Source organism: Callithrix jacchus, chromosome 3 (assembly GCF_049354715.1).
Source record: "Callithrix jacchus isolate 240 chromosome 3, calJac240_pri, whole genome shotgun sequence".
In the NCBI taxonomy this organism is placed as follows: Eukaryota; Metazoa; Chordata; class Mammalia; order Primates; family Cebidae; genus Callithrix; species Callithrix jacchus.
The window spans coordinates 40,974,387-40,987,812 of NC_133504.1; the positions used below are offsets into that span (position 1 = coordinate 40,974,387).

At 36.6% G+C, this 13,426-nt stretch overlaps 1 long non-coding RNA gene across 1 annotated transcript in view; it reads left to right on the plus strand.

The window, feature by feature from the left end:
* LOC108590790 (uncharacterized) overlaps positions 1–9,321 on the plus strand; it is a 104,915-nt gene extending 95,594 nt beyond the window's left edge. Inside the window, exons 2-3 of the long non-coding RNA XR_004740585.3 lie at positions 3,799–5,347; positions 5,471–9,321. This is a non-coding gene — a long non-coding RNA (uncharacterized LOC108590790). The remainder of the gene's footprint in view (positions 1–3,798; positions 5,348–5,470) is intronic.
* The last annotated feature ends 4,105 nt before the right edge of the window (positions 9,322–13,426 follow it).

The following is a 13,426-nucleotide window of genomic DNA, read 5'->3' on the forward strand; positions in this document are numbered from 1 at the left end:
CACAAATTAGCTGGGTGTGGCGGTGTGTGCCTGTAGTCGCAGCTCGGGAGGCTGAGGCAGGAGAATTGCTCGAAGCCAGGAGTCAGGGGTTGCAGTGAGCCAAGATCGCACCACTGCACTCCAGCCTGGCGCCTGGCGAAAGAGCGAAACTGTCTGAAACACACAAAAAAGAGCATTCTTAAGGTTAATAATAGTTAAGACGGTGCTAACCTTGTCTCCTATTGAGAGTAGGGTATATATAACCCAAAGGCCAAATAAACTTGGGGCTTTCTCTACCGAACCATCTTCCATGTTCCATGAAGTTAATAGAACCAATGTGAAGGCACCTACTCCTCGCTCTACCAGGGATATTAATACCCTCACTTGTGCCAACTAAAAAAGGCGAAATCATTTGCTTTTCTATGTCTTCATAAAATCTTAAACTTTTCACCCAACTATTTCAGTGCTGTGAAAATTTGTGTTTCTGTGATGAACCGCACAGGCCTTTGAAGAGCAGACTTTTCCTTTCCCACACAATATGCTATTAATAGTCCTATTTTAATTGGATGAAACTTTCATTTTCATTTTTTCTTTTGAGAAAACCAATCTGTGCTAGTTGTGGAAACAATTATTCAACATGCAGCTTTAAGAGCCTGTAGAACACTCCCTAAGGAAAGTCAAACCAGGCAGGATTCGCTTTCCAAGACGGCGACAGTTGTTTACACTCATACGTCCTGTGATCCAGCAAATCTGCAAGGTTTATTTTTAGCATAAATTCAGCTATTTCATTTTCCCCTATAACTGAGAACATTAAAATGATTAACATGATTTTAAATCACTCAACAGTCTCATGTTAGAAAGATAGGAATTAGACTATGTGCAGAAGGAAACAGAAAAAAGGTTGGACACATTCTAATTATCACCTCGTTTTTCTTGTATTTTTCCAAATGCTTTTTTCCTCTAATATTTTATGTAATCCAATAGTAAAAAATAAAATACACAGCTTCAGAGAAGGGGCAATGCTGCCTTTGGAGAAATCAATTTGATGGCTTTATTATCTCTTTAAATTCTCGATGATAAAATAAAATTATAAATGTGATAATAAGAGTGCATATTTCCAGTTCCAAGTTCCAGGGATGTTAACTTCTTCTTCAAGTTCCAAGATGACTGAAACACGAAGGGCAAGATAGTAAAAGAAATTTGGAAATATTGTAAATATTTCTCCCCGGGAAACTGATTTTTAGACCAGTTCACCTCTGGGGACATGGTTTTCTTACCTATAAAAGTGAGTGATTGAGTTTAATGTCATTGTAATGTATTCATTGATAAAAGGAGCAGAAATAAATTCAAATGTACTTGAAGAACAACAAAAAATAGTCTATTATGGTAAGAAAAAGATTGTTCTGTTAATAGGTAATATAATTTCTAGGCTTAAATAATTAGAATCTTAAGTTAATCCGTTGGCTTCTATAATATTTAGTTAATTTGTTATCAAAATTAAAAGGGTTGGATTAAATCAAGTGTTCCTTACCTGGGTTATGATTTTTGGCCCAGAGGAGCAAAAGGACTCTGACACAATATGAAGATTTTGAGTGCATGTCTACTTTCTCAGAGGAGGGTTTATGGCTTTCTTTTCAACTTCCTTTTAGAATTTAAGGTCCAAAGCTGGGAACACACTAGATAATCTCCAGTGTCTCAATTGCTCTGCCATCCTAAGGTTTGTACAACTTGCAACTCCAGTTGGCTTCTGATTAAAGAAGAGACTGCCTTTTTTGCTAAACTTACAGTCCTAGTGATTATTTTAAAATCAAAATCATCTGTTGTCTACGATAAATATTTCTCTATAAATAAGACAAATACCCTGGCATTTCATAACCAGGATTTTCTGTAAATCAATTGTCATGAAGTTCCTGAAATACTTTTGTTGTCTAAAAAGAAGACCCAACTTGATTGCAAATTTAATTTACATGGAGACATAATGTCCATAAAAAGGAAAAAGGTTGTTTTCATATGGAATAGGGTTTGTCTTGATGAACAGATGGAAAGTAACCCAGAAGCAGGTGGGTTGTGTACACATTTGCTGTATGAAGAGGCAAAAGCTTTGGCTTAGTGAGAAAGTCATCTTCAGTGAAGAGCGTGGGAGAACTTTTTTCCATTGAAACAAAGGCATAATGATGAAATGCTAAAGCTGTCAAAATAAAAATTGCTTTAGCAACAATGTTAAGTTTTTGTCTTGGTGTCTGAAGAAGCAAAGAGTACAGAGATGGAGCAGATGCAAAGCTTTCCTCATTCCTAACAGATGGGAAACGTGTTGACACCTGGTGGAAAATGCTTCTGGTTTAGTCAGATTTATTCTTTCAAATTTCTATTCTCCTTATGAATTGTCTTATGTGACAAGATGCAGATCTGTGGTGTATAATAAACTTAACCACTGATTTTTAGTTCCTGTAATATAAAGATTTTTATTCAGATAACCTGGGCTAATCTATTGTGGGTTACCTAGGACCTGTTCTAGTTCTTAAGACTCTTGAAGGGAAACATTACTTAATTCTTTTTTTCCTAGTTTGTTTTAATGTTTTTGACTTTGGAATTGTATGCATGTTAGAGTATACAGATGACATACGAGAAAGAGAAGGAAAGAGAGGACATTCCCTTAGGCGAATCCAAATGATCTGCATCAGAATTGAGATAGAGATATCTTGGTATAAGTGGACCACATCAAACCAGACAAAACAATAGTCTATTGATTATTGATATGCATGCATGTAGCTGCGTGCAGTGACTCATGCCTGTAATCCAGCCCTTTCGGAGGCTGAGGTGGGCAGATCACCTGAGGTCAGGAGTTTTAGACCAGCCTGGTCAACATGGCGAAACCTGTCTCTGCTAAAAATACAAACATTAGCCGGGCGCAGGGGCTCCCAGCTACTAGGGAGGCTGAGGCAGGAGAATTGCTTGAACCTGGGAGGCAGAGGTTGCAGTGAGCTGAGATCATGTCACTGCACTCCAGCCTGGGTGAGAGAGTGACACTTCGTCTCAAAAATAATAAATGATAATAAAAGATATGCATGCATGTACCTTGCTGTGAATGCTAATGATTTCCTTAAAGATAAGGCTTAAAGGATTCCTAAGGTGATTTTAGAAGAAGATGCTGATGCTAGAAGGTACAGATGCAGAACAAGCAGTTGAGAGCTTCTAGAAGTGCATTCATTCACTTTCTCTCTGTGCTATGCATGGGAATTCAAAAATGCCAAGGCAAAATTACGGTCCCAAGAAATGAACTGTTTTGTGGTTAGAAAGGCAAAAAAAAAAAAAAAAAGAATGGATATATGATAGGAGATGGAGGATTTTCAGAATATGATAACTGAATCTAGATGTAGGTGATAAAGAATGATGATCAGATTGTTATTTCTTAAACGGAAAACTAGTAGAAAAATTGTAAGTAGAAAGATCACAGGACTGTGTCCTTGCCATAGATGACTATGGAAAGCAGTTTCCATCTGAAATCTGGATTTCAAGCCCCCAGCAGAACTTTGTTCCAGGACTTAAAAGGTACTAAAAGAAAAATTTAGTCTTGTCCTATCGGGTGAAAAGACCCACTGAACTAGCAAGAAAATGAGATCAAGGAGTCAGTGATTAGAGTTAGAGGGAGAACAATCCTAAGAGATACTCTTTAACATGTGTAAACCTTAAGCTAAGTGAGTAACCAGAGCCTGTGTGTCTATAATTTATCTCTTGTGTATAAATTGTATCCCACAATCCCTCCCTCTGAGATAAAAATAGTCATGCACATGTACTGACAAGATCTGTTCTGTATTTCAGTGAACCCTGTGAAGGAGGAACACCTTCAAAGAGAAGGATAAAGACTACGAACATACGGGCCCTACCACCACAGAGACAAATATAACCTCATACATTTTAGCACTCAATAAATGTCATGGTAATGGAATAGGGAGGAGAGCTACAGATGTCCAATTTTTCCAAAGCAGAGATATTCAACAGTTATATTGTGAGAACTCAGCCAGAAAAAAAATTGTTTGGGAACTTGTTGGGGAACATTGATCAGAGACAGTCGAGGCACAAGTCTGCAAAGCTCCCTAGAAAAACACAAAAATTAAACTGCGATTTGTTAGTGCAAGAGAGCAGGTTTTAAGGATATCACAAATTATTTTTAGAAAGACTTTATGTTTAGAAAGCTTTATGTTTCCCATTCACCCTTCAACAATTCTTGGAAAACTCTATCCCTCCAGAGGTAGAGGTGTTATTTATTCCTGGATTCTCAGTGGAAAATAAACGGTATTCGTAGGTGTGGTAAAGAAAGAAGCATGCGGCTTCCTGATCACTTGTTTGCTACATTGTGACATCAGTTATCTTGCCATAGTTTGTTGTTATTGATAACTAGTTTATCCGATAGCTCCTCAAATTGATGCCTAGATTGTGACCATTCTCAACCAGGTCATGTAGCTAGCACATGGTAAAGAAATATTTTGTGTCATCTAGAATGTAGAATTAGAACTATTCTGTAGAGGTTTCCAGAAAACAGTTTAAGATAAATACAAGAAAGAAGTCGCTAAGTCTTAGAGTTTTATGTAGTTGACATGACTTATCTGGTAAAGTAGTGAATTCCATGTCATCAGAGTTATTCACGAAGAAGCTGAATATTTACTTACCAGGAAGTGACAGAGACATTTCTTGCATTGAGTAAGAAGGTTGTTAGAGGACACCTAAGGCTTTGTCAAATCTTGCTTCCTAATTGTGGGGCTACATGGTGGTGCTCAGAGTGGCATACGTGGAGAGAGACCTAGTGCTTAAAGAGCTGCGGTTATACACTCATTGCTCACAACAGCCAAATAAACAAACCCACGCAATGTTTATAAAACTAAGTAGTTCAGCATCAAGGAAGTTGTCCAAATTTCAAGACCCAGACAGTTAAGCTCAGGAGCTTAACTCACAAAGCCAAGAAAGAATTTAAAAATCAAGACAAGCCCAGAAACAGGAAGAAGAAAAAAAGCTGGTGTTATCATCTACAGAAAAATTCTAGCAGAGGAGCAGGCCGCAAAACCTTGGGAAGAAAACTTTTAATGTGTCCAGCTGCTTCTGGTTTTTGTGAAGAAAGAAGATGTGAAATGAGAGGGCAGGATCGGTAACCACTTTACCTACGATGGTTAGAGAAGGTGAGCATTGGTATCTGAATGGTAAGAAGAGGCAGCTAAGTGAAGATCTGAAAATCAAACATTTCCAACAGAAGGCACGGTGAATACAGAATCTGAAAATTATGAACAAGCTTGGTGTGTTTGGCAGCAGAAAAGAAGGCCAGAATACCCTGAGTTTAGGGACTAAGATGGAGGATGGAGAGACTTAGGTTGAAGTGGTAAGTGAAACCTACCCAATAGTCCCATAGAGTAATTGTTTTTTTTCCTTTCCATAAACATAGAAATTGACCTTTCTGCTCTTAAAGCTTAAAACTTACATTTTATCTGAATTTCTTCCTCAGGAAAGGGTCCCCAGGAATCTCAAGAAGTATCAAAGAACTGAAACTCACCAGATCACATCCAGACAATGAGATGCCCACTCCTCATTCATCATGGTTGCTTCCTTGCTCTTTCCTAGTTCATGCTTTCTTACACATTGTTGCATTTCTTCCCTGCTATATAAACTCCGACTTTTGGTGGGTCAGGGGGAGGATTAGAGACTGCTCTCCTATCTCCTTGACTGCAGCACCCAGTTAAAGCCTTCTTGCTCGGATACATTCATCATCTCAGTGACTGGCTTCCTGTGAAGTGGGCAGCAGGACCTAGACCAAACCCCTGGTGTTTTGGTAACACAAGGACCACTTGATGTAGGGTTATGTGGAGTTTGTTAAGAAATTTGTATTTCATCTTGTTTTTAAAGAAAGCTACATACTTTTTGATATAAGCAACTATCCGTGAGGAGATGATCATGTAGACAGGAGGAAACAAACTCTCTTTACCTCAAACCATCATGAGACAGAGACAGTTGAAACAAGCGACTCAATCGTATTTCTAGGAGAGTAAATGCCATTAGGATTTTGAATTATGTAATCAGTGTATCTCTTAGCGATGGGAACAACTCCGGCTTCACGCGGGCACTGCCGTGAATATAAGGGGACAATGGAATCCTTATTCACAGGAGTCAAAGAAGTACTCTAGATCCAGAGGGGCAAGTAGAAAGTAGTAAAACTTAGGAATAGGGACCAAAGATAATATATGACCCCATGGAATAAGTCAGTTTTGGAGAGAACAAAAGGAACCATGAATCTAGGCAGAATGATTCCTTGATGGCTAGCTCAGAAATCCTGGATCCTGAATCAGATTGATTCTGAGAGAGAACAAATGAAGAGAGCAGGAATCCACCAAGAAATGACATTTTGAAGTCCTCATAAGTTTGTGATGCCGACAGCTCTTCTGTAGTAGCTGCCCTTGGCCAGTAACTCAGATATGTTGAATGCTACATGTGGGAAAATCTTGGAGGTGTGGGAAGCTATAAGTAAGGATACTTCAATGGAACAGGGGAAAAAATTGCACTGCAAAAGCCTGTTTTTAAAAATGAAACTTACTAAGCTGTGTCTGTAAAACTGTGTTTTTAAATTATATAACCAAATTAATATTCATAAGACTCACCTTGGAAGTCAGACATTAACTTCAAAACTAGTTTTATTTCTCATGGCGATTTCAGAGCTCTTTTACAAGATATGTGGGTACATACCCACGTGACCAGACTTGTCTGATTTCTTCAGTAACATTCCTCTTTGATCTGTGACTGAAGGCTGGTTCTCAAGTCAGATCTACTCTAAAGAATGAATATTTGTCACCACTTATAAGTTTTCATAAAATATTCTTTTAATCTTGAAGACATGTTCAAAATTGTGTTGAGTGTCACACCATTATTAGAAAACATGAAATTCCCAACGTAACTATAGGATTTTTCTGCTTTCATTTATAATTAATTCTTTAAAATTTCTACGAAAAACTCCATATAAAAAAGTCAAATATTAAACTACTCCTTATAAACTATTTTAAAACATATCCAAAATTGTGTTTGAGCACTGTATACACATTTGTGTTTACCGTTTATGCATATTTATTTTCTTTCATAAATAAGCAGACAGTTGGATGACATAAATTTAAAGGGTAGACAAAGCTAAGGATTTGCTTCTTTCTAGAATTGCGCCAATTGTATTGTTTTATCATTTGTATCACATTTTCATTTGTCCAATTTTAGTCCTTTCTAAATAAAGAGGGTAGAAAGTAAAAAATATTTAAATAATTACACAAACAGTGCCATCTAGATAAAAATGTCACATAATCATTACACAGTAAGTCTGGAAGATTGTTCAGAGCTAATAGGTTGGTGCCAATCGTTTTCCCCCTCCTGTCACATAGTTTCACCCTTAAAATTTCCTCATAGACCAGAATTGCTGCTGAAACTTGAGCTCTCATATCTGAATTCCAGATCAAGTAGAAGAGGAAAGCTAAGAGAACTAAAAATGTGTTCCTTCTAGAAGTAGATTCTCTATGAACAGTTCTCCAGAAATCTCATACATGTCCATTTGTATCTTGTTGGCCAGAACATAATCATATGACCACAAGCTGACAAGGAGCTCAGTTAAAAATTGATTTCTCAGGCCGGGCGCAGTGGCTCAAGCCTGTAATCCCAGCACTTTGGGAGGCCGAGGCGGGTGGATCACGAGGTCAAGAGATCAAGACCATCCTGGTCAACATGGTGAAATCCCGTCTCTACTAAAAATACAAAAAATTAGCTGGGCATGATGGTGCGTGCCTGTAATCCCAGCTACTCAGGAGACTGAGGCAGGAGAATTGCCTGAACCCAAGAGGCGGAGGCTGCCTGTGAGCCGAGATCACGCCATTGCACTCCAGCCTGGGTAACAAGAGCAAAACTCCCTCTCCAAAAAAAAAATAAAAAAATAAAAAAAAAAATTGATTTCTCTTCTTAAGGAAGACAGTGGGGGTTTGTGAATGCTGAGGAGACAACTAGAAGTCTCTGCCAGGATTGAATTCAGTTCCTTAGAGTTCTGCTGGTGTGGCAGTCTCTATCTTGTTTCCTCAGATCATCTAGACAGGAACAGTAATTCTCTTCATTACGTTAATAGTTCTTGTCTCCTATTTGAACAAAACCTTAGTACAATTTAAGACACCAACATTTACTTTTGTAATATGAAATTTGAAGCCTTACTCGTAAACGGTTATTTGATTACAGTGATTACTCATGTTTACTGTAAAAGTTTATCACTGAAGAACCTCTTTAGATAACCAAACATCTACTTCACTGGAAAGAACACTGTAGAGAAGGCATTTGAAAATGACGCTTTGAGTTAAATCTGGTTAAATCTCTGTCAAATTTGTTGGCTGTTATACTTGTGTTTAATATATGTTTACACTAAAGAAATTTCAAAACATTGTAATAGTTAAAATTGGGGTAACTTGAGAAACACAAATCCCCCCCACCCACCTTTGTTTCTTTACTGAGGAAAGCTCTTTTTGGAAAATTTGCCTGACATATTAATGTCTTTCAAAATACACATCTTGGCTGTTGTGATTACTACTGAAACAAACATGGGAGTGCATAAGTCTCTTCAAGATCTTGATATTAATTCATTTGTACAAATATGTGAAAGTGGGATTGCTGGATTATATGATAGTTCTATGTTTAATTTTTTGAGGAACTTCCAAATTATTTTTCATAATAGCTGTAGCATTTTATTTTCCCACGAGCAGTGTGCAAGTCTTCCAATTTCTCCACATCCTTGTCAACACCATTTAAAAGAAATTATAGAATAGCCATTCTAATAGGTATGAAACAATATCTCACTGTGGTTTTGATTTGTGTTTTCCTGATGACTAATGATGTTGAGTGACGCTATCTTTTAACTATTAGTGGGAATATCTCTTTCATGTACTTGTTAGTCATTTTTACATCATTTTTAGGAATATGTCCATTCAAGTCCTTTGTCCACTTTTTAATGGACTTACTTGCATTTTTGCTATAAACTTGTTCTTATATATTATGGAAATGAATCCTTTATCAGATATATGGTTTATAATGGTTTTCTCCCATTTTATAGGTTGCCTTTTTACTCTGTTATTTCTTTTGCTTTGCAAAACTTTTCAGTTTTATGTAATCACACTTGCTTATTTTTCCTTTTGTTGTGTACTTCTTGTGTCATACCCATAATTGCTGAGACAAATGTCCTGAAGCTTTTCCCCTATGATTTTTACTACAAGCTTTACAGTTTTGTAAAGCTTTTAAAAATTAAAAGTAAGTAGGTCTTACTTTTAATGTTTGACCTACTTGGAGTTGATTTTTTTGTATGGTGTGAGAGAATTGTTCAATTTTATTATTTTGTATATGGATATTCAGTTTTCCCAACACCGTTAATTGAAGAGACTCTCCTTTTCCCATTGAATATTCTTGGTCCCTTGACAAACACCAGTTGATCATATAAGCATGAGTTTCCTTCTGTTCCTTTGAAGGATTATTCACAATAGTTATAACGCGGAAGTGATCAAAATTTTCATTGAGAGATGAATGGATAAAGAAAATGTGTTATAAACATACAATGGAATATTATCAAACGACAATAAACAAGGAAATCCTGCTATATAAGAAAGTATGAATGAGCCTTGGGGACATTATGCTAAGTAAAATAAGCTAGTCACAGAAGGACAAATACTACATGATTTCAGTTATATGGAGTTTAATATAGTCAAACCTGGAGAAACAGAAAGTAGGATAGTGATTGCTGGAGGCTGGGTGAGAGGAAAATCGGGATTTGCCATTTAACAGGCATAGTTTCAGTTAGGTAAAACGAATAAGTTCTAGAGATACCTGTAGAGCATTATGTAGAACAAATGCTTTACAACGTCGTGCCTATAGTTAACATGACTATATACTTACAAATTTGATAAGAAGGTAGATCTCATGTTATTTGTTCTTACTACAATTAAAAAACAAAGAAATAGTAAAATGTATGTGTCAATATGCGAATTAGGAACTTAGGTCACTTTCCAATCTTTGTGTATTACTTTCAGAGTCATTTACTGGCCAGGTGTGAAGGCTCATGCCTGTAATTCCAGCATTTTGGGAGATCGAAGCAGGTGGGAGAATTGCTTGAGCCCAGAAGTTTGAGACCAGCCTGGGAAGCATAGTGAGACCCCATATCTTGAAAAAAAAAAAAAAAAAAGAAGAAGAAAATTAGCAGGGTATGATGAAACATGCCTGTAGTGCCACCTACTCAGGAGGCTGAGGCAAAAGGATCCCTTGAGCCCAGGAACCTGAGGCTGCAATGAGCTGTGATCTCACTATTGCACTGCAGCCTGGGTGAAATCCTATCCAAAAAAACAAAAGTCAATTATCCATAAATAATGAAGACTGGCTGTGTTCTGACGTTAGTCACCTTGAAGACTCACACCTTCAAAAGTCATTTCTAAATAGGCAGTCATGATAATTGAACAGGAAAACAGAAAATAGCAAACAAGAAGACATGAAAGCAATTAGAAAAGAATAAAATAATCTTGTCTGTAAGGCCAATAAAAATTAGACAAAATAAAATAAAACCTTACATTAAAGTTTAAATACACTTTCTGATTATGAAAATAATATTATTTGGTAAGACTTCATAAACTATAAAGTTGTAAAGGAGTCTTTAGCTGTGATTTTGGTTGTCTTATCCTGAATCTAGGTTTCCATTCCTGCAGTTTTTTATTGTGGTTCAGATTTTAGGATTTCTTATACCTAAAGAAAGTAAACTAAAGTCACCTTATTTTGAATTGAGTATTGCCTTGTGTTTTCAGTGGATTTCTAATGCTAATATCAAAAAAAATATTGAAGTACGCTGACTGGCAAGTAAATGGAATTAGTGAAACTGCCATGGAAAAAATAACCCAACAACACAGTTATGCATGTTAAGGTGTCAGAAAATAATTAGAAAAGAATTTTGCCATAACCAAGTAAAAGGGCACTGAAATAGTAAAGTGTTTCATCATATGTAGTAAAATTATAACAGTAAAATTATAATAGCATTTATAATTAGATTTATAATAATCAAAAGATAGAATACAAATAAGAGAATAGAAATACGATCTAAATGATCTCTTAATAGTCTTTTTAAAGTTTATACCTGTCATCTTGGGCAGGTTGTTAAACCTCTTTTTTCTCATCCATAAAATGGAAAAATGTTAAGCCTAAACAATAGAGCCATTGGGAGAACTGGGTTAACACACTGAAAGAACCCAGAGTAATAATTTTGTCTCTTATTATGATGATTTAAAAGGTGCAAATAATTTTGATAAATGTGATCATATTGAATTTGAGTATATAGGTTTGGTCTTATTTTTCAGAGAATTTTCTGTAACTAACTGCAATAATTGCCTCATAGCACTTCTTTATTCAGTTACCCAGAGTAGAAAGAGAATACAGCTTTCTTGGTTGCAATTATCATTAGCATACAAATTCTATCATTAGCACAGAGTTCTGCAGAGAGATAGCTGGGTGAAAGAAAAAACACAAAATAAAACATTGACGAGCATTCTTTGACAGCATTGCATAGTTTCTCCATGGTGAAGGAAAGTAAAACTGGATTAAATGAATAGAGGTATTAAAGCTTCCTATTATCGATCAGCCTTTTCACAGCATTTGCTCTATTTATCGCACAAATTGTACTGATAAGAACCTTGCAAGTGGTACGTTGAAATCAAAATGGGTTATTTTGTATTAACACAGGAAGTGTATTATAAGAACATGATCTCTGAACGCAGATTGCCTAAATTCAAGTTTTTGTTTGCTCTGCTGCTTACTGGTTGTTTAACCCTGAGTAAAATATGTAAAATCTCTGGGTGTCAGCTTCCTCATGTGTAAAAGGATAACAGTACCTACTCCGTAGGGTGCAGTGAGACTTAAATGAGTTAATATACACAAAGCACTTAGCATAGTGCCCAGACCTAGTGATGCCCAATGCCAGTTACTACTATCAGTCGGTGTGATAGCTTTTCTCACTACCTTTCTTGATCTATATAAACTGTCTCTATAATTTTGGAAGAGTCTACTTCTTTTTCAAGCCAAAGCATTGCTGTTATTGTTTTCAGAGCACTCAAATCCATCTTTATGTGAGCAATCATTTAATATCATTGTCCAGAATTTGCCTTGCCGTAAAGAAACTACCCATTGGTTGCAGGTTGCTGCTAACTCTGTGCCTCTCCTGCCCAAAGAGGAATTGAGCCCTCCTCTGAAGTTCCACTGTCCACTCAGAATCTAGACTAAAAGAGACCTCACACTGCAGTAAATGGCTCTGTGGTAGGCTAGGATAAGGGAATAATTACGTACGATTTTCATCCTAATTTTGTGCCCACAGGGGAGCTCTGCTCAATGCAACTGTTAACAACTGGTTGTTTTCTTTCTCAAATGGTTTCAGTTACGTCCATTTTCTGAGGGCTGCCTAGACTACATCTCTGAGTTTCACGTTTTATATTTAACTCTCAACTGGTCATCTTTATCGAGATGTCCAACAAGCGCTTCCTTTCCAGTGTGTCCCAAATTGACTCATCCATCCTTCCTCTAAAAATACCTCATCTTCTGGCATCTTCTATCTCAGTTACCCGAGCTAGAATTTTTGACAGCTATGTCTAACTCCCACTTTACACTGAACCTTAAACTTCTTCCCGGCTATTCTAGGATAGTCCAGACTTCAACTATTTTGCCCAACTTTCCATGATTTATAAGCAGCCGGAAGTGCTCAGCTGAGCTTCAAGACTGTAAATTTGTAATAAAGCCATTATGTAAAGCTCTGGGATTTTCTCCAATGTTGCTTAGTTCAGAGAACACAGATTCTGATATTTGACCATAGATTCTATGTATTTTATGACATAATGTGTAAATTAATTAATTCCTGAACATAAAATCAGAATGCAAAACCTAAATTCTAAAAAACACAGTAACCAGAAGTCAATGGTTCATACTTAAAGCAAAATCAAATTTACATGTCCATGACATCTGGTAATTTGTATTTGGTTTATGTGTTCAATAAGAAAGGACATATGAAAAGAACATTTGCACTGTCTGTGCAACATAGTGAGACTGTCTCTACAAAATATAAAATTAGCCAGGCATGGTGGTGTGTGCCCATAGTTCCAGCTACTCCGGAGCCTGGGTCCATGAGTTCCACATTGTAATGAGCCATTTGCACCACTGCACTCCAGCCTGGGCTACAGAAGAAGACTCTGAAAAACAAACAAAACAAACAAAAAAAAAAACGGCATTTGCCATGACACTGAGTTTATCCAGATTAAGTGAAGACTTTGTATAGTTTTTTTGTTTGTTTGCATTTTCTTTCTTTTCTCCTTGGACCATGTAAAGTACCAAGATGAGAAAAACTTCAAGTAATATTCTTTAATTTCAATTAAAGTCTTTAAATAAA